The 21,559-nt window shown below is 44.1% G+C and overlaps 1 protein-coding gene across 10 annotated transcripts in view; it reads left to right on the forward strand.

The window, feature by feature from the left end:
* CACNA1D (calcium voltage-gated channel subunit alpha1 D) overlaps positions 1-21,559 on the forward strand; it is a 304,390-nt gene that overhangs the window by 177,607 nt on the left and 105,224 nt on the right. The window lies entirely within an intron of this gene.

Genomic DNA, 21,559 nt, shown 5'->3' on the forward strand with positions numbered 1-21,559 from the left:
TTTCTCTGAAAAAACAAAACTCTGATATTCAGAGCTATATACTTAAAAATCAGATGAAGATGTGGATCCACAGTGTTACGAGAATTTATGTTGGCTTTCAAGTAAGAGCGACGCAGAATTGTAGCTTTCTGTCTTTGGGCTTTCTGAATGACTTTGTTCCCCAGCTCTCTGGAGTAGGGCAACTATCCTTGGCCTGCAGGCAGTTGGGTTTGATATAACAGAAAAATAAGAAGCAGAACATTTTGCTATCTCCTTTTTTTCTCTCTCTCTTAAATTTCTTAAGAAAGAACTTGTTCATCCACTTAATGAATATTTTTTTGAGTGCCTATGTGGTGGTAGATGTATTTGCCAAGTGCCTTATAAGGCTCTGGGGGTACAATGGTGACAGGAAACAGTTTCTGCCTTCATGAAGCTTGTATATAATGAGGAGACAAAAATGATAATTACCAACTTTTATCAATGCTTTCAAAGAAAAGTACATAGTGCTATGAGAGTGCTCAGTGGGCACAATTGACATCTGTCTAGAGGGCAGGGAAAGCATCCTGGAAGAAATGAAGAACGAATAGTTGTCATTTCCAGGCAAAATGGGACAAGAGGCTGGGGCAGAGGATTCCGGTCAAAGGAAAACACCATGCAAAGGCCCCACAGTAGGAAGGAACAGAGGACACTGGCGGAACTGACAAACTGGTGGAACCCAGGAATTTGGGAGGAAAGGGCAGAGAAAAGGAGAGGAGAGACTGTCCAGCAGAGGCCAGATCACACCTGACCTTTTAGACCATATCACAGAGTTTGGTCATTAGCTGAAGGGTAAGGGGATCCACTGATAAATTTTAAGCAGGAAGTGATGTGATTTAAATTTGCATTTTATAAAAATTATGCTGTGTTCTGATGTCTTCAACTTACCTTAAAATGCTTCAAAAAGATAAGATGAATTGGTGGATGGATAGAAGGATACATAGGCAGGTGATAAAATGTAGCAGATGTTATCATGGAATCTGGGTGGTAGGCATATGGGTTAATTTTACTTTTATGGATGTTTGAAATTTTTCTTAATAAAATGTTGGGGAAAATCTGCATATGAAAATCACCATGGCTGCAGTCATATGAATGGACTTGATGGATACAAGAATGGATGTGGAGAGGCCAATTTAAGGCTATTATAATCCCGCTTCCAGCCACAACATACTAATGGTACCAGACTGGACCTTTTACTGTAAACAACTGTAAGACTGGACAAAAAATATGAAGCAACTATTTTCAGAAAATGGAAATAGGATGCACAGGATTGGGATCCCTAAGAGAAGTAAGCCCCACAACTGTCCTGGCTTTCTGCCTGGAAGCACTTTTAGAATTATGGCAGAGGGAGGCAAAACCTAGCAGAGGATGACAGTCTGTTTGCTGAGGAGACAAACAATAGAGTTCAGGCTGCTAAGACAGCTGGAATTTTCAGAGCAGAGTACTGGAAAGCGTTGGGCAGAGAAGGGGCTCCAGAAATCTGAATAGGGGTTTTCTTAAATCCTTAACCATATACTAAGCTACTTATGTGCCAGGTGATACTGAGGCCTGGCAGAGACCAGATAGTAGGAAGATGTAAGCTGCTGGCAGTCTCTCAGTGCTAGGAGGCATATTTCTGATCAGCTGGAGTGGATTGACCTTGATAAACACATTGGGCATTTAATTGAAATTCCAGAAAAGCCAAGCCTTAGGGGTGGGCTACTTTAGCCCTAGAGTAAGGCTACTCTAGACCTGTCCCGAAAAGCTTAGAAACAAGCTTCCAAATGGCCAGTAAATTAAACATCTGCCAAAACAAAAATCAATACCCATTAAAGGAAGACACCAAAATCCAGAGATTCTTGAAATGTTTCCCCTTGTGATCCAAAATAAGATACGAAAGCAGCAGAAAAACAGGAACCATGATCAAGGGGGGGGAATCAATAGAAACAAAATATATGACACATGTAGCAATAAGCAGTCAGACTTTGAAATCACCACTATAAGCCTGTACAAAGAATTGAAGGAAAAGATGTATATAATAAAGGAACAGGTGGTAAATCTCAGTAGAGAAATAGAAACAATACAATACCTGAAAAAGAAAAAAGAATAGCTTGGGCAGTGCAGAAAAAAAGATCAGTGAAGGCTTAGTGATCACTAACAACAATAATAACCAATCTGATGTAAACGAAAGTAGAATCATACAAGAGATTAGGGAAGAAAAAAAAATTTAAATAATAGCTGAAAATTTTATGAAATCTAAGTTTATATATCCAAGAAGCCCAACAAACTCTAACCAGTATAAACACAAAGAGAACCACTGCTAAGCACATGAAAATTCAATTGCCAAAGTAACAGATAAAGAAAATATTTTAAAAGAAACCAAATGGGAAATGGTACATTACATACTAGGAGAAAATAATAAGAATATTCACTGATTTATTTTCAGAAGTAGTACAAGCCATAAGACAATGGAACAACATCTTTAAAGAGCTGAAAGAAAAAACTAGAATTCTGTACGAAGCAAAAATATTCTTCAAAATAAGGTGAAGTAAAAGAAATTTCACATAAAAATCAAGAGAATTGGTCACCAACAGATTTGCACTATAGGATGTATTAGTGTAGTTTTTCAGGCTAAAGGAAGTGAATACCAGATGGAAATGTAAATATACATATAAAAAATGAAGAGCACCAAAAATGGCAAACAAAGATTTTTTTTCTCGTCTCTAAATTTCTTTAAAAGATAATCTTTTAAAGTAAAAACTAATAAGATATTATGGGGACTATATCAAATAAAAGCAAACTTATAGGACAACAATGACACAAAAGATAGAAGGGAGTTAAATGGAGCTTTACTGTGGTAAAGTCCTTACATTTTATGTGAAACAATGTGAATTCATGGTAGACTGAGGTAACTTAAGGATATATATGATCTCTAAAACACTGGTTAAAAAAATTGAAAAGTTGGCATGAAAAAGCTAAAAGGAGATAAAATGGAATAAAATAATATTCAATTATCCAAAATAAGTCAGGAAGGGAGAAAAAAAGGAACAAAGAGCATAAGGTACAAACAAAAAACAAATAGCGAGATGGTAGACACAAACCCAACTATATCAATAATTGCATTAAATGAAAATAGGTGCAACATTTCAGTTAAAAGATGTTGTCAGGCTGAATAAAAATTCAAGGTACTATTGATATGAAGACACAGATTAAATATAAAAGAATGGAGTAACTATATTAATACACAAAGTGGACTGCAATATCAGGAGCATTTCTAGAGATAGGGACATCTCAGAAATAGAGACATTTCATAGTCATAAAAGGGTCAGTTCATCAAGAAGACACCATGATCCTAAATGTGTTTGTAACTAATGATGACTTTAAAATACATGAAGTATGCCAATCTTACTAGGCATTAAAAAAAAAATAAAAATAAAAATAAAATAAAATACATGAAGTAAAAGCTGTTAAAATTAAGTGGAGAAATTGAAAAATCCATAAACATGGATGAAAATGTTTACAATCCCTTCTTAATAATTGATAGACCAAAGAGATGAAAAACAGCAAATGTAGATAATATGTAAATTATATTTAGATAAATCAATAATTATCAACCAACATGACCTGATTGATAGTCACAAAACACTACATTCAATAACTGTAGAATACACATTCTTTTTAGGAGCACATGGAACATTCACCAGGATAGTCCATATCTTATCCATAAAAAAGTCTTACTAAATCTCAAAAAATTGAAATGTCACAAAGTATGTTTTTTTTAACTGTAATAGTTTTAAAATAGAAATCAATAACAAGCTATCTAGAAAGCCCCCTAAATATTTGGAAATTAAGCAATACATCCCTAAATAATCTATAACTCAAAAATATTACAATAAAAATTAGAAAATATTTTAAACTGAATGATGGAAAAAAAACCCACCACATCTCAGAATATGCATGATCCATCTAAGCAGTGCTTAAAGGGAAATTTATAGTTATATCAATAAGGAAGAAAGGTTTAAATTGAATGATCTACATTTCTATCTACCAGTCTAGAAAAAGAAGAACAAATAAGTCCAAGGTAAGTAAAAAAAAAAAAAAAAAAAAAGAGTAACAGAAATCAATAAAATAGAAAACACAAAGTATAAAGTTAAAGCAAAAAACAAGCTCTTTGGAAAGCTTAATTAAATTGATAAACTCCTAGCAAAACTAATCAATAAAGGAAAAGGAGAAAATTACAGTATTAGAAATGAAAGAGGAGACATCACCACAGATATTAGACATTAAAATGATAACAAGAGAATAGGATAAATGATTTTATAACAAATTCAGTAACTTAGGATAAAGGAGCAAATTTCTTGAAAAATACAGCTTACCAAGAAGAATTAAAAAATCTGAAGAGTTCTTTATTTGCTTTTTTAAATGGAGTTCAAAATCACAAACCTTCTCTCAAAGAAAACTAGGGGCCTAGAGAAGGTCAAAAGTGAATTCTGTTAGCCAATTTAGAAAGAAATCATGCCATTCCTGAAAACAGATTCTTTCAGGTCACAGAATTGGAGGCAACATTCTCCAACTCATGAAGCCAGAATAATCTTGACACCAAAACTTTACAAAGACATAGTAAGAAAAGAAAAGTATCTTTAATTAATATAGACACAAATTCTCAAATAATAGCAAATAGAATCTAGCAGTATAAAAGGAATTATAATACCTTATGACCAAGTGGGATTTATACCAGAAATACAAAGTTGGTTCACCATTGGAAAATCAAACAGTGTATTTACCATATTAACAGAATGAAGGAGAAAATTATATGATCATCTCAAATGCAGAAAAAAACCACTGACAATATTCTGTAGCCATTCATGATAACTCTCAGTAAATTAGGAATATATAAGAACTTCCTCAACCTGAAAAAGATCATCTACAAAAAAACTATAGCTGATATTATACTTAATGGTGAAAGACTGAACACTTGCTTCCTAAGATTAGGAAGAAAGTAAGCATTTTTCTCTTCTTTTATTCAATGTTATACCAAAACTACTAGAGGCAAGAAAAAGGGATAAAAGGCAGAAATATTAGAAAGAAAAACTATTTCTACTCATAGACATGATTATTGTCTATGATACAGGCATGATACAGAAAGTCCTAATAATTCAACCAGAAACCTACTAGAATTAATAAGTGAATATAGCAAGGTCACAGGATACAAGGTCAGTATACAGAAATGAATTTTATTCCTGTATACAAGCTGCAAATGTGGAAAATGGAATTTTACAAAAATCATTTACAATAGTATCAGTGTATTAAAATACTTAGGAATAAATATTTTAAAAGATATGAAAGATCTCTATGCTGAGAACTACAAAACACTGACTAGCAAAATTAAAGATGAGCTGAATAAATTAAGATATACCATGCTCCTGAATTGGGAGACTAATATCGTTATCATTTTCCTTGAATTTATGCATTCAGTGTTGTCCCATTATAAATCTTAATAGCCTTTTTTATTTAAAGAAACTGACAAGCTGATTCTAAAAACTAATGTAGAATTGCAAAAGACCTATAATAACCAAAACAGTCTTAACAAAGAACAAAATTGTAGAACTCTCGCTACCTGATTTCAACACTTACCATCAAGCCATGGTAAATACAGTATCATTTGGCATAAAGAAAGATACCTAGAACAATTGAAAGGAATAGAGAATCCAGAAATACATATATTTGGTCAATTGCTTTTTTTTTTTTTTTTTTTAATTTTTTGAGACAGAGTCTCACTCTGTTGCCCTGGCTAGAGTGCCGTGGCATCAGCTTAGCTCATAGCAACCTCAAACTCCTGGGCTCAAGCAATCCTTCTGCCTCAGCCTCCCAAGTAGCTAGGACTACAGGCATGCACCACCGTGCCTGGCTAATGTTTTCTATTTTTGTTAGAGACAGTCTCCCTCTTGCTCAGGCTGGTCTCAAACTCCTGGGCCCAAATGATCCACCTGCCTTGACCTCCCAGAGTGCTAGGATTCCAGGCATCAGGCACTGTGCCCGGCCTGGTCAATTGCTTTTTTTTTTTTGAGACAGAGTCTCACTTTGTTGCCCAGGCTAGAGTGAGTACCATGCCGTGGCATGAGCCTAGCTCACAGCAACCTCAATCTCCTGGGCTCAAGCGATCCTACTGCCTCAGCCTCCCAAGTAGCTGGGACTACAAGCATGTGCCACCATGCTCGGCTAATTTTTTGTATATATATTTTTAGTTAGTCAATTAATTTCTTTCTATTTTTAGTAGAGACGGGATCTCACTCAGGCTGGTTTCAAACTCCTGACCTCGAGCAATCCGCCCGCCTTGGCCTCCCAGAGTGCTAGGATTACAGGCCTGAGCCACCACACCCGGCCTCAATTGCCTTTTGGTAAAGGCTCTAAATAATTCAATCGAGAAAGGAGAGTCTTTTCAGTAAAACAATTCTGGAAAAACTGGATACATGTGAAAAGTGAACCTCAGCCCTTAGGTCACACCAGACCCAAACGTTAAGTTGAAATAGATCATAGATTTAATTGAAAATCTAAATGCATAAATGTTTTCTAAATAGATTTCTGTTCTTCGGATATTAGAAATTGAAAGGAAAACGATACACTGGGAAAAAATACAATACATATAGCTGAAAAAGAGCTTGTATCTGGAATATGTAAAGAATTCTTAATAACTAGGTAATAAGATGAAAGACCCAAATAAAAATTGGCAAAAGACTTTAAACAGATACTTTACAAAAGTATATATATATTGATAGCCACTAAGTACATGAGGATATGTTCGATATTGTTAGTCATCAGGGAAGCTATTATATATGTAGTAGAGTAGCTAAAATAAAAAAGACAATACTAAATGTCAGCAAGAGTGTAGAGCAACAGATATGCTCATAAAAACATAAAATGGTACCACCACTTTGCAAATGTTTGTCAGTTTCCCATGAAGTTAAACATATACTTAGTATATGGTCCAGCTGTGTTCCATTTCTAGGTATTTACCCAAGAGAAATGAAAACCTATATCCACAAAATGACTCGTATATGAACATTCATAGAACCTTATCATAGTAGCGTCAGACTAGGAAAACTCAAATGTCTAGTAGGTAAATAAACAAATTGAGATATATTCACACATTAGAATACTATTCAACTGTAAAAATGAAATAACAATAGCTATTGTGTCTGGCTGAAAAACGAGAGGCAGATACAAAAGATAACATGAAGTTCTAGAACAGATGGAACTAATCCATAATGGCAGAAATCAGATCATTGATTTTCTGGAGTGGAAGGTGGGGTTGGCTGGGAAGGGGAATGAGACAGCTTTGGGGGGCCTGTTATGTAAATGTTCTGTATCTTGTTTGGGGTCATCTTTACATGGGTGTCAACATTAGCCAAACTGTACACTTAATTGTGTACATTTTATTATGACTTGTATCTTGATAAAGGTGGTTTTAAAATGACATTAAAATAAAATTAAAAGAAACTTCTGCTTCTGGTCAAGATGGAATAATAGGACTGGATTTACTCTCCTACCTGAAACAACAGAACCAAAAAAAGACAGACTATAGAACAGTGGTTTTTAAGACCTTGGCTATCAGGCAATAAAGGACAGTGGTCCCTGAGACACAGGAAATTAATGGAATGAGCTCCATGATTGTCCCAGCTTACTGGCTTGCAAGAGTTCCTGAGCCGTGGTGCAAGGACGGGGAACCCATGTGGAGACCAGGGTGGCTGGAGTATGCAGAACAGAGTGATGCAGAGGAGGGAATGGCATAGAAAGGACTCTGGAGATCAGCAGAGGGTCTCCTAAGTATTCAGCAGAGTATGTGTTAGCATGTATATGAAAGAAAACTACCTAAATAAAGCTGGGGGGAAAACACAAGACTAGATTAGAGATAACAGTGTTCAGCACTCACATGGGGCCAGGAATATTGCCTGTTCCCACTAGCCAATGTTGCCTGTTTTCCAGCCAGACCAGAAAAACTCATAATTGATGGGCCGCTGGGTAGAATACTCAGGAAGATTTTGCCTCGGTGGTGAGGAATAATTAGCCCTAGACTGGACGATGATCCAGACTGACCGAACAGATCATTAAAGCAAGACCTGATCTAAGTTTGATCCAAGTAACTTAGCATCCCAGAACAAAGCACAAGAACATTTGTAGGAATACAGAAATATCTGGCACCGAACAAGGCTTTCTGTCTGGCATTCAATCACAGTTACCAGGCATGCAAAGAGGCAGGAAAACATCACCCATGATGAGAAGATTTAATAAATCAATTGAAACCAACCAAGAACTCACACAGATGTTAAAATTATCAGAGAACATAAAAACTGCCATTGTAATTGTATTCCATATGTTCCAAATGGAACATGGAAGATTAAAAAAAACATTCAAGATCTTGGGACTAAATCTTATGGAAGACACATAAGACCTCTTTTCCACAGAACTCTGCTGAAGGAAATTAAGGAAGACCAGTAAACGGAAGAACATATGACGATCATGGATTGGAAAACTCGTTGAGGTGTCAGAAGACAGTATTATGAGAAGATACTCTTCTATGTAGTGAGAAGAAAAGAAGATAAGAGGAGACAGAAATGAGTTTGGTTTGGCAGTGGAAAGCTGGGAGTATTCCTGCCTAAATCCTAGTTTCTCCGAAGCAGGAGGCAGGGTTAACTGCTGAGGGTGAGGAGGTATAGGTGGCAGAGTCACATGTTTGAGGAGAGGGGATAAGGCTCAAAATAGTCATTGCAGAGAGTGAGGAAGTGATTGGCCCAGAGAAACCATGTCAGTGATCGGCAGTGCGGAAGTGCTGCCGGGAGCCGGCGCTGGTGAGTCTGCACTGGTGTTGGCGCATGCCACTGGATGGCGTCCTGCGGCCATGCTTGGCTGTTCCTTTCCGGGCATGGAGAAAGGGAGGATTTGAGCTTTCTGCTAGCTGTTTATGGAAATGGAGAGCTTTACTAGCTGTGAGAGTTTTGTTAGCTACGCACATATAGTAAAAAGATGCAAGAGAAATTAGGATATCAGAAAGGACATCCTATAATAACGGATAGTGAAATCTAAGGTGGATTATGAGGAAAAGATGCCTGGCAGATTGGGGAAAAATGGAAGTGTCATTGGACTGGACATTTCAGAGAGGTTCAAATGTTTATAATGGGAATAGTTGAATAAATCAGCTGGCATGAGAGAAGGCTGTGGTCAGACAGCAGAAGGCTTGAATTCATGATTTGGGGGATGGTGATAAAATTCAGGGTGTGATAGTGGGATTGGGTGGCTGAAGTAGCACAGAAGAGGTGGTTATCGGAGAGGAATTGAAAAGCCAGGGGTTGGCCAAGGCCGGCAGGGGCTATGGGAGTCCGCCAGGGTGTTGGTAGAACTTGGGACGGAGAGGAAGGCCTGGAGCCGGGAGTCTTAAGTCTTGGGTGCAGCAGAAGGGGAGGCCACGAGGCCCACTGGCACCATCTTCCAAGGATGGGGATTTTTGTTTGGTTTTACATCACAGGATGAGGGGTGTTGGCCTAGATGTGGGGGGAACTGGGGTACACGGAGGCTCTGCGATAGTTGAGGTGCTAGGCGAGGTGCGAACGGGCTGCAGGGAGCACAAGGCAAGGAGAACCTGGGATCCCTCCAAGTAGTTGAGGGAAGGGAGGGAGCAGTTGAGGGAAGGGAGGGCTTGCTGGGCGGCGGAGGAGGGGATGGGAAGGGCTGAAGGGCAGGGAAGGCTGAGTCTCAGCGCAGCTGCAGAAGGATGTGGAGGGTGGTGCGCTAGCTAGGTGATTAGGGATTGGGCAGTGGCCAAAGGCCTCAGCAAAGAGAGCAGGGGCTTTGTGGTGGTGAAGTCTCCTGGGCGAGGGCCATGGCTGACAGACCCTGGCTCTGCCTGGGCGACATCCGGCAGCTGTGGTCCAGGCTCACCCTGCCCGAGAGGGTGGGGGTGTCAGATTACTTTGGCAGTGTGGTCTCAGTGTCCACCAGTGGGGCTAAGGCGGTGCTCGGGCTGTGCCCTGCGTGCCGCCCTGGCCCACGGTGGCTCCTTTGTCCCAGGGGATTGCTAGCTGCTGTGGTTGTCGGTTTCTCTGTGTTTCTCTTCTCTGTGGGAAGAGCTCGAAGACAGAGGTCAGAAGTCTTGGTCCTGGTTCTGCTTGCTAGAGATGCGGCCTTGGTCAGTAAGTGTAACTTCTCCAAGCCACGGCTTTCTTATCCCTGAGATTGGCTAGCCCCATCTGCTCCGTGATTCTCCTCACGAGCTGTCCTAGGAGGGAAGGGATGGGAAGGGACTCTGTGAACTGCAGGAGTTTCCCAGCGGAGAGGAGCCCCACACCGGCCTGGCCTCGGCCTCCTGGCAGGTGGTTTCTGGGAGTTGGGAGGTGTGACGCTCCCTCTTGCCAGCCTTTCTCCTCAGGACCTGCAGAGGCAATTGGAGCATTAACCTGGTTTCTTTAAGTCTGACTGTCAGAAGAGTTTGGTTTGGATTCAGGGATAAAAGATTAATCCATTTCAAACGTCATCATTCTTATAAAATTTTACTTTAAGTAAATCTTGGTTTGTGTTGTCTGCTGGCACCTTCAGAGCCTCCAAGCCCGTGGGGCTTTTCGGCCCCTTGTCCTGGAGACTTCTGCTGCATCTGAAGGATTCTAATTAAGTGGGCGATGGCATACCACCTGCCCAGAGGTGTGCTGTCCCCCGGGGCCCACCTGTCCTTGAGTCATCAGCTGCCACTTATGAACAGGCCTGCAGAGACATGCCAGGGGATCCCAGGGCCCTGTATGGATTCCAGCTATCAGTCAAATACACTCTAGCATCAAACCTGCCCCTAGAAGCGTGTCCTAAGAGTGCGGTGGGGCATTGGCAGTCAGGGAGGGCTCCCCTGAGGAAGCTGGGCTCCGGCGGGCATTGAAAGGGGGGTAGGACTGGCAAGGCTGGTAAAGAAAGGACTTTCCAGCTCCTGGCAAATGGCGAGGAAAGTGGGGCCTGACGCCTGTGCCCGTGGAGCCAGTGAGTGTGACGGCGAGGCCACCAGGGCTGGAAAGTGGGTGCCCGGTCGGGAATGCCCACTGAGGAGACAAGGATTTTCCTCCAAGCCACGGGAGCTGCTGAAGTGTTGAAATCAGGGTGGCTGAGCGCTGTGACGCCTGGGGCAGTGGAGGGAGGAGACCCCTGGGGCTGCCAGTGGGGTCTGCAGAGGTGGAGGGGAGGTGGGTGTGGCCTGTGCCCTCAGGTGAGGAGGGGAAGTCTGGGGATTTAGATTATGTGGGGGGATTTTTTTATGGTTTGTAATCGTTGTTAATACAGCAACTAGGATACATGCCGGGCACGTACCAGCACCCAGGGTCTGGGTGCTTTATTCTGTTTATTTCATTCGATCTCCTCTAGTACTTTGGTGAAGTAAGTGTTCTTTGCCTCAGTTTACAAACAACGGAATCAAGGCTCAGAGAAGTTTATCAATGCTCTCAAAGTCACACAGCTAGTAAGTAGTGTAAGGCTAGGAATTAAATCTAGATCCGTCTGCCTCCAGGGCTCAAGCTGCCTTTCTCGTCAGTTGGAAGCTCTTTTCCTGCGTGAGCTGAGGAGGACCCTCTGTGGCATCATGTCCGCCAGACCGCGTCTGTGCCGATGCATCCTTAGCCACTCTGGTCTTACTTTGTTTTCCTTCCTCTCTTCCTGAAATTAATTGCCCAAAGCGGACTGGAACTTTGGGCAAGCAATGTGGAGATTTCAGAGATATTGAAACATTTTTCTTAAATCTGCATGTGGACAAATCTCATTCCAGTTCAAGTGGTCCTTCAGGGCCATGTTGCGGGAGGGTGGGTCTCTCAGTCCCTGAGCCTCCTGCGGTGACATGAAGTTCTTCCCTGTGTTCTCCCTCGGCCACTCTGAGAGCCCAGAGAAGGCACTTGCCACCCGCCCCGCCCTGGGCGGGCACTCCTCCTGCCCCTCTCGGTGCCACTCACCAGGGCTTGCCTTTTATGTGGCCAGTGAGTGGGATTTGGCTGAATTCCCTACAATATTGCTTTGGGGACACCCCAAAGGAGGGCTCAATCTCAGCTTCCTCCTTGGGTCCTCATGGTTCCTCTGCAGAGGGAAGCCCCAGCAGCTCTTTGAACGGCACGTCCAGCCACTGGCCCGTTCCAGGCATCGTGGCCAGGCCCGGGACACGGCAGGCGGTGTGGGCGCCTAAGTGGGGCGTGCCCTGGGGTTGCTGGTGCCGCACTTCAGACAGGTTTGTTTTTTATGGTCCTGCCAAACGCCCAGGCCAGACTTCAGGTACACATTTTTCTTGTATTTCTTCAATCTGTCAAGCCTAGCAAAGTGTGTTTCATAAGTGACTTCCTGAGTAGCAGTATTTGAAGCCTGTCATGAAAATATATGATGATAGCAGTTTGGCTTGTTAGATTGAGTGATACATTTCATTCAGAGAGAGTGATGTCAGGCAGAAGAGCCCATGTTTTTGAAGAATACCTGTTAAAATATGTTTAAATAAAGATAGGTGGAGGATAAGTCTGTAACTTTTAGCATGCAACCTGCATGGATTCTCATCACTGGGAGAAGTTTTCTGCTAGAAATCTTGGAATGTCTTTGGTAGCCATGGAAACTAAACCTTCAAAGAGAAAGAAACTCTTCTGTTCTCAAATGAGGAGATGTAGTGAAAGGAAAGCATATTTCATTCTCAGATGCTTGAGATACTTTATTTCTGCATATGTATCTGTGTGTATGTATTTTTTTATACTTCTACAGGACTACTTTTCTTGTTTTTTAATGGCATGATGGGAATAACTTTAGGTGATGGAAGTTTCATGAACACTTGTATTCAATGTGGAGCCCAAATGTCCATGTCTTTGATTTCTGATCATCATTAATGTAAAACTCACCCTTACAAAAGTATTTATTAATTTAGCTAGCTGATTCTTACTGAGCAACTACTAATGGCCAGGGTTTGTGTTAAGGAACCGGTATATGAAGATAAGACAGACACAACCCCTCCCTCCCAGAGCTTACCACCTGGTGAGCAAAAGAAAATATGAAGTAACCAATTGTAGGACTGTGAAATAAATGCTACAAAAGCAGGTCTCTAGTCCAGGGGGCTCTAAGGGCATTAGAGAAATGTCCTTATATACTTGGCTAGCTGAGCAGGGTGGTATCTGAAAGAACGGCTGAGGCCTACGCAGGGACTAGCACACACAGTGGCCTGGAGCAGAAAGAGAGCCCCCTGCCTCGGGGGAAGCGAGTGGACTCCAGGATGACCAGAGCATGGAGGCCAAGGAGGCAGGAGAGACACCAGACAGCCGCATAGATGGCAGGTTCATTGGCTTCATCCCCAGCCCCACGGCCCTGCTCAGGGGCGAGTGCCACGGGTGAGTGGCTGCTGACGTTTGCTCTGGGCAGGGTGGCCCAGCTGCTAAGTTCTGTCTTCACAGCAGACAACTCAATCTAGTCATTAAAAGCAGGAAACGCCTGCTTTGAAAGTGTTTTACCCTCCCAAAAGATGGAAACTGTTTTCTTTTAAAAGCATCTTCAGTCTTTTATGTCAAGGAAAGCACCAAGGACACAAAAAAAGGAAAGATCACTTTGCAAACATTTCATAACACACCCAAACTTTAGCAAACAGGAAATATTAGGAGGCAGGGAATCCCTTTACAAAAGGATCGCCGTGGGTTTATCTCAGTCATGAGTCCCCAAGGAATAGCTACGATGTGGTCTGATGATTTAAAGTGTGATTGTCAGAGACATTTCTTTCCCACAACATGCTCAGGGTATAAACAAGGCCCTCCATTCTCCCCACTCCCTTTTGCCCCCAGCGGTTCCGAGCACCCCTGACGGCCAGCCTCCCCTGGAGAATGCCACCGGCCTGGCCGCTGTCTTCCCGGGACGGGGAAGGAGCCCGCGCATCTGCATTGCGGGTGCTGTGGCCCCACCCCCACCCCACCCCATGCTGTCCTGCTTGTCTCCTGCAGAGAGAGCATCCTGTGGCTACCTCCTCTGGCTATTGCTGCCTTTTCATGGTTGAGGGAAAACTGGAACAAAGACAATGATTTTTTTTTTTTGAGACAGAGTCTTGCTTTCTTGCCTAGGCTAGAGTGAGTGCCGTGGTGTCAGCCTAGCTCACAGCAACCTCAAACTCCTGGGCTCAAGCGATCCTCCTGCCTCAGCCTCCCGAGTAGCTGGGACTACAGGCACGAGCCACCATGCCTGGCTGATTTATATATATATATATATATATATTAGTTGGCCAATTAATTTTTCTATTTTTATGGTAGAGACGGGGTCTCGCTCAGGCTGGTTTTGAACTCCTGACCTTGAGCAATCCGTCCGGCCTCCTAGAGTGCTAGAATTACAGGCGTGAGCCACCGCGCCAGGCCAAAGACAATGATTTTTATGGACTTTGAACTGAACCAGTACTACTGCTTAAAAAAATTTTTTGTTGTGAAATCACACATTACTGTTGATTTTTTTTTTTACACAATACCTAGTTTCCTTGAGCAGAAACTGACTCTATGTGCTTTCCAAAACATTAGATTTAACCATAAAAATGTTCTTTGAACCAAACCACTTTTTCACTCTGTGTCATTTCCTTTATGTCTGTGTAGGGGAAATGAGTTAGCTCTAAAGAAGGCTGGCCTGCACTGATAAAAATCAGCGCGTTACTTCAACTTCCCCTTCTCTGCCTTCACAAACACAGCCTTTGTTTTTTGGTGAAATTCTGATGTCTTTATTTTACTAGAAATCTGAGTCCAAGTGATTCTGTTGGTGCAACTCATCGGAGGTTGTTGTGTTTTGTTTGGGGCTTTTTAGCATGTGTGTGTAAATACCAAAGTGTTTAGTTTGTCTCATTTTTACTTATGTGGATCTGGTTAAAACAAACAGCAACCCAAGAAAAAAAATCCTGTATCTAAATCGAGTTGATCTCCAGTGGCTCATTTATTTTATGGGGCATTTGAGAAATAAGACGTCCCAGAGCAGCCTGTGTGTCGCCTTGCGTCTGTGGCAGTCCCGCTTGCTCAGCCTCTCCGTCTGCGTGCCACGGCTGGCTGCGGGCCGGTGCTCGCTCGCCAGGCGTGCTGGCCGAGCCAGGCGTCCCGGAGCTCAGGATGCACGGTCTGCGGGCCTCTGCGGAGCCTGGGGCTTGTTCCTAGGCCCGGGGGGCTCCATCGGGGGCTCGGGCAGGGAGTCTGTCCCTGGAGTGGTGCTTCCTGAGGAGCAGTGAGAGACGCCAGGTGGGGAGATGAGCAGCAAGCGGCTGCCACCTTTCTCTGGAAGAAAATCAGATTGCGGTGGTGAGCAGAGCTGTGCTTTCTGCCCACCCCCCAGTCCTGACCGGTGAGTGTCCAGCTAACACATCTCTTCCTCCTGAGCCAGAGGAGACTGTGGCTCAGGCCGGCCTGGGGAAGAGACGCTTGTTCGGAGGCCTGGTTGGTGGCCCTGTCGTGCTGCTGACTGGGCATGCCATGTGGGGCCAGCGATCTCGCCTCGGTGTTGGCCTTTGAGGACTGGGCGTGAAAACCCTCGGCCTGCCTGTTTCGCACCGAGGCCACCAGCCGCCTGTGGACGGTGAGCGTAGAGACGCTTTGAGGACTGTAAATGAAAACCCGAATAAACGACAGGCTTGCTTTTGTTAGGGGAGGACGTGGTGGAGACCATGCTGTCTTGCAGACACCCACGTCACTTCCCCTAGCCGTGCGAGCCCAGATTCTGCTGAGCTGCGTTGGTTGCTGGGTGGGACCCAGGCCGGCGCAGTCATGGGTGGAGGACTGCTCACGGGGCCGTGGCCTCAGGCTGTGCCTGCCGTGCGTATCTTTTCCATCTAGGGGTCTTCAGGGGCTGGGTATGGGGGCAGGGCCATACCATTGCTCTGCAGTGAGAACCACCCCCACCCTGCAGCCATTTCTTCTGAACTCACTCAGTCCTCCTGCTTCTTGGGTGTTGATGCCACCAAACTTCTTGGCTGCCAGGTCTGAGAGAGGGTGCCAGACTGTGGCCCAGGAAAAGAAGCAGGAAATGAGGAAGGGACGGGTTTCCTGCTTTCCCTGGTGAGCCGCAGAGAAGGCCAAGGAGACCAGCGTCACAGCAAGAGCTGGGCCAGCGCAGGCCAGTGTGTCGTCAGGTGCCAGCCAGAGTGTGCGCAGCCTGCGCCGTGCAGGCCTGGGCACGGCAGAGCGAAAACTTTGAGCATCCCATGCCCAGCGTCCCCGCCAGGCCTTAGTCTGTCTCTGCCAAAGGCCCCTGTGGCCCTTCTGGGGAAGGGCTTCCTGGACGCCTTCTGGCCTTCTCACCACCATTTTCTCCTCATTTCAAAACACCTGCAAAACACAACTGATAAAAGTCGTCTCAAACCTGTCAGTTCCCCACTGCCTATACGGAGGCAATCCGAGTTCCTTAGTTTTGCATTGAAGGCCCTTCCCGGACTGATTGTTGCCTGTTTTCTGATCCGCGTTTCTCCAGGCACCTGCCCTCCTCTTCCTCTGCCCCCGCCTTTGCCTCCCAGGTGCTGCCTTGAGGGTTTGGGAGGGTGAGTTCAGCAGCTAGAGGGGCGCATGTCCCCCTCTCTGAGCCTCAGGTTCCAGACACGGAGGGCATGGCAGTCCCGCCTCACAGCAGGCAGTCCCCGGGGGGGTGGGGGAGTGTTGTGTTGGGCTCTGTGCAGGACGCAGCATCGGGGGCTGCCTGGAGGAGGCGACACACACGTCTGTGTCTTGGTGCTCCAAGAGTGCTGTGGCAGTCCAGAGGTGGCGGAACACATTTGGATGGGGTAGCCAGGAAATAGGTCACCAAAACATGAGACTGAGCTTAGTCTTGAAAGCTAGACTGTAATTCACAGGCAGGAGAAGGCTGTGCTCATGTGGACAAAGGCTCAGGGGGTTGAAGCATGGAGAAGAGTGTGGCCACACTGCAAGGTATACATTCATAGGCTGAAGCTGGGAGAAGGCTGGACGGCCTGGAGTGCCATTGATTCTGGAGGGCAGCAACGAGGAGCCGTGCGCCGTGTGAGCAGGACAGCACCAGAGTGAAGTTGGGTCTGCAACAGTCACCGGGCAGAGAGGGAGGCAAGCCCCGGGCAGGCGCGCTGGCTGCACCCGCTTCCGCGGCCTCCGTGGGCGAGGCGTGGGCACGCTGGCCTGCGTAAGGCCCTGGTCGTGTCCTGTCGGGCTGCCAGGGAGATTCCTTACTGAGTAATTGTTCCTTAAAAAGGAGATGGAAGGAAAGATTTTCTAATGACCCAGGGACAGAAAATCTACCATGTGAGGCCTGAAAATAAGGAGAAATGGCAGGCTGGCTGTGGAGGCTGTTCCAGACGGTATGTGTAGGCTTGGACGTGCTCGCTTCATGCTTCTGGGAGATTCCAGCAATTGTGGGCTTTCCATCCTGCAGGGGGATGTTGCCTGGCCTCCTACAGGAGTGGGAGGAGGGCTCGTTCTGTCGGGTGCGTTTTTTTGTGCAAAGCCTTCCCGATGCCTGTTTGCAGTGGACGCCATGGGGAAACAGATGCGGGAAGAAATACATAAGAAATAGACAACATTGTCCATTCCTGCCAGAGCTTACAATCTAGCTGGCAAACCAAAATGAATATGTGATGACATAAATTTGCATTTGATTAGTACTGTTACATTTCCTAAGCACTTAAAAATTTTTTCTATTTGGAAATAATTTCAAACATACAGAAAAGTTGCAAGAATAAGAATAATAACAATGAACAATCCATATACCCTTTACCCCAGTTCACTCTCTATTAATATTTTATCTCATTTGCTTTTTTGTTATCCATAAGGAATACAGACTGATTTTTTTAAAATTATAATTTATTACTGCTCTTAGTTATTTTGGTGCTGAAATTTTTTCAGATTTGGCCAGTGGGAGGCGCTTCTCTAGCTTCTGTATTCTTATGGTGTGTCTCCGTCACGTTTTTGCTTTTGAGCACTTATTTTTTTCATCTTGTACCTACCGTGCCCCGTCCCTGGAATTGACCATTTCTCCAAAGACCCCTGGTTTCTTTTAATGGGGATTGTTATTAAAGACCAAGGTGTGGGTGCCAGGTGCGCTCACACCTGTGGAGCGCCTTCGTGTCTAGATCCTCTCAGCAGACAGAACTAGCAGATGTATGCATATCTGTACACATATAATACACATACTCACGGACTGACATCTTTTAAAAATCAGACGTCAGAAATCAGACTTTAAAATAAACATATTTTAGAAATCGTGAGTTCACACCTATACCTCCAATTCCAGTCCGTCGCCAGAGGGTTCTTTCCAGTCCTCCTCCGTTCAGTGTTTTTGTGTCCCTCTTTCCACAGTGAGAACTCTGGCTCCCAACAACAGTCACACATTTACTCATTTGTTAAATCCTGTAATACATCTAAAATAGTTTCAGAATGGTCTCATCCACATCGGTAGCCAAAAACCCTCCTAAAAAGAGTTTGGTGTTTGTCTGCTGTTCATCTTCACCCCAGCCCTGCCCAGGACTGAGGGCATGTGGTCAGATGTTCACAAGCTACTCGAATTAGTTGTGTCTTTCTCCTTCAGCGTACTTAGGGAGTTCATTTGAAATACAATCTGATTCATTTGTTTTAATTCACTTTCAGTTTAGGGGTATTTTCCTTTCATCTCATCTTTGTTGATTTAATTTAAAAATGCTTATTGTGAAGGACATCAACAGGGTCCCCAGTGTCCAAACTACAGAAAAAGGTGTGCTTAGCGGTGTCACTCCAACCTTGGTCCCTTTTCACCCTTCTGCTCTGTCCTTCAGATACTGAGATAGGTACGTTTTATTTCCTCCTCTTTGGTGAGCAAAGGGTAGCACTCAATGTGTGCTTTTTAATCCAAACACTTCTTATTTATCTTTACTGCTGGTCAGACATACCACAAACAGAATTCCATTTTGGAACACTTGGGCTCCCAGCACATAACAGTTGGATTTTGAGTCGCTTGCAAAAGTCTAACAGTTTCTTCGATAGCTGTGATAAATAAACTTTTGTAACAGTGACTGTTATTTAATCTCTGAGTAATAGGCTTCTTAGAATATGATGAATTCTTGTGCAAAATGGAGTCCCTTTTTTTTTATCATCCCCTGAGGTTGTTACAAGGTGCAGTGGGCTTCAGGGAGATTTTCTGGAAAGGGGGGTTTGAGGTTTGGGTGTGATGGGCATGAGCTGTTTTCAACTGAGCAGAGAGTGGTTCAGGCTCATCACAGTCACTCTGAGCCCTAGGATCCGTGTGTCCTTCTGTGCGTGTCCTAGCTCTGATACGGTCATGGCAGCTTACAGCCCATTCAGAACTAGTCCTAATTTTTCTCCCATTGGTATTTGAGAAAGCTCTTCCATTTTTGTCCTTTTTATTTCTCTCTTATGCCCGGATTCAACAACTAAAAATTATACATTTGAACTTCACATTTGTACAGTGCTTTGTGTTTTTTGAAGTTTCATCTTACGGAATATCTTATTTTTATCCTTGTGAAACAGTAGAACAGGCATCATTTTGTCTGTTTTGCACGTGAGGAAACTGAAGCTCAGAACAGAAAAGTGGCAGAGTTGGGACTAGAACCAAGGTCACCAGACTTAGGAGCTCACATGGTCCAGGAGGACCAAGAGGACAGCTGGGTTTATCACACAGACCCCACCTCCCTGCCCCTGTCCTCCACCCTGTCCCATAGCCAGCAGGAGATTTATGCTGTGCAAATCTCAGTCTGTCCAAATCAGTAAGTGTTAGCTGCCTGGTAAGTATTAACGCCATTTGGAACTGTCTAAAATCAGTTCAGAGAGTCTATGGTAACAGCTTTGTTATATGAACTTTTGTAATAGTGACTTCTATTTTAAATAAACCAGGACTTGGCAGGGTTTTTTTATTCTCAGGAACTGTAGTCATAGTAGGGTTTTATCAAGTACTTATGCCTGCTTAGCCGTGTCCCAACCACCAAGAATGTGCAACAATGATGCAGCTTGTTACAGAGGAGATTTTTATATTTCTAATGTTAAAAATGTATAAAATATGATATTAAAGCAACATTTTATTTTATAAAGTACTTAAGCTTCACAGGGTGACTTTTTCACTATCTCCGTAAAGTTTTTTCAAGAACTCATATATGATATGAATCCAAAATAAGAATACCCTGGGTGAATGTAATCACCTAAATTTAGTATGCTAAGTTCAGAATCAAAATGTACAGACAGATCAGCACTAGAATACTTTTTGGTATAATAGAATTGTAGTTCCACTTGTTCTTTACAATGTATTTAAGAAAACAGATTATGTAATTCATTTTCCTGTTGACACATGATACTCCAAGCCCTTGTATTTCGCTCAGAGATGTGATTCTCTGTTGAGTGTGACTTTTTCAGAATTCAGAGTAATTTGGTGAATTTAGCCTGGGCTGAGTTATGCATTTCCTATATCTCAGAAGCCTAGGAGGTTCTAGAAACCCCAAACTATCCTCAGGATATGGTATGTGTGAACAGCAAGACACTGCCCACGGAGTCCCTTCTTTTCTAAGACAGGACGGCGTTCTACCCGAGAGACATGCCCTCACATGGGAAGGTCAGAGCGTGTGTCTGGAGCTGGCTTAGCTCCTGCTCCCTCTCCAAACCCCTGGGGTCGGGACTCTGTGAGCTGCACCCAGGACACTGTGAAGCCTGGCCTCCTCCTTCGCTCCCAGAGAGTGAAGATGGACCAGCCCTAACAGCCAGGGATTGGTTCCAGGGGGTCCAAAAAGTGGCGTGATTTAGGGACAGTGAGCGAGATCCTTTCTAATTGTGGGCAGAAGGTGGCACCTTGGCAAGGATTCCAGTTTCTTATCTGAAGCATTGGCACCACTGGGTGTTCAGGAAGCTGTTCGGCCCATTGACAGCCGGGAGTCGAGGGAGGGGGCAGTGAAAGGGGGTTAGCTTTATGAAAGCAGGTTGTTTCCCCATTTGTCAATAGGGTGGGGTTAATGAGCTAGGTCCTTGAAAGGGAGATGCGCTGGCTTTGAATTGGAAGGAAGGCAAGAAGACAGAGGTACCCATGGCAGAATCTTGGGGTCTGTGAGCAGAAGCTGCATTGCTGTAACCTCACCTGCTTTCTTAGCAGCTTTTTAATTGTACTTACTAAATGCATAATTCTCATTTCTTGGCTCCTGTAACAATTCACGGTTGGAAATGCAGATGGTTCGTTGTACATAAAAATTGGGTAATCATCCACCTGACTCTCACACTTGCCTGGGCGAATGTGGGGTCTTGTATGCGTGCATAGATATGGGACTGCATACATGGGAGGCAGGGTAAACAGCGAACAGTGGGAACATTTACATATCTGCCAAAGCCTTTCCAGGGCAGGTGTTCCCATAAATGGGCAACAGATCGTACTGCCTCTTCAGCCCCTGCAGGGGGGGCTTTTGGGGCAACAGCCACGAGAAGTAGCAAGGGTTAAGAGAAGTAGCAGTGCTCCAGCGCTCAAGTTCTCTGGGCTATGGGTGGGTCGGTCTGACCCCATCCATTGCTCTGGCCTGAACATGCAGGCGGTGGGAGGGAGCCCGGTGTGGTGCTGGGAAGGACTGTCCCCCTCAGAGCTCTTGGTTTGGATG

This window comes from Microcebus murinus, chromosome 1 (genome assembly GCF_040939455.1).
Source record: "Microcebus murinus isolate Inina chromosome 1, M.murinus_Inina_mat1.0, whole genome shotgun sequence".
Classification (NCBI taxonomy): domain Eukaryota; kingdom Metazoa; phylum Chordata; class Mammalia; order Primates; family Cheirogaleidae; genus Microcebus; species Microcebus murinus.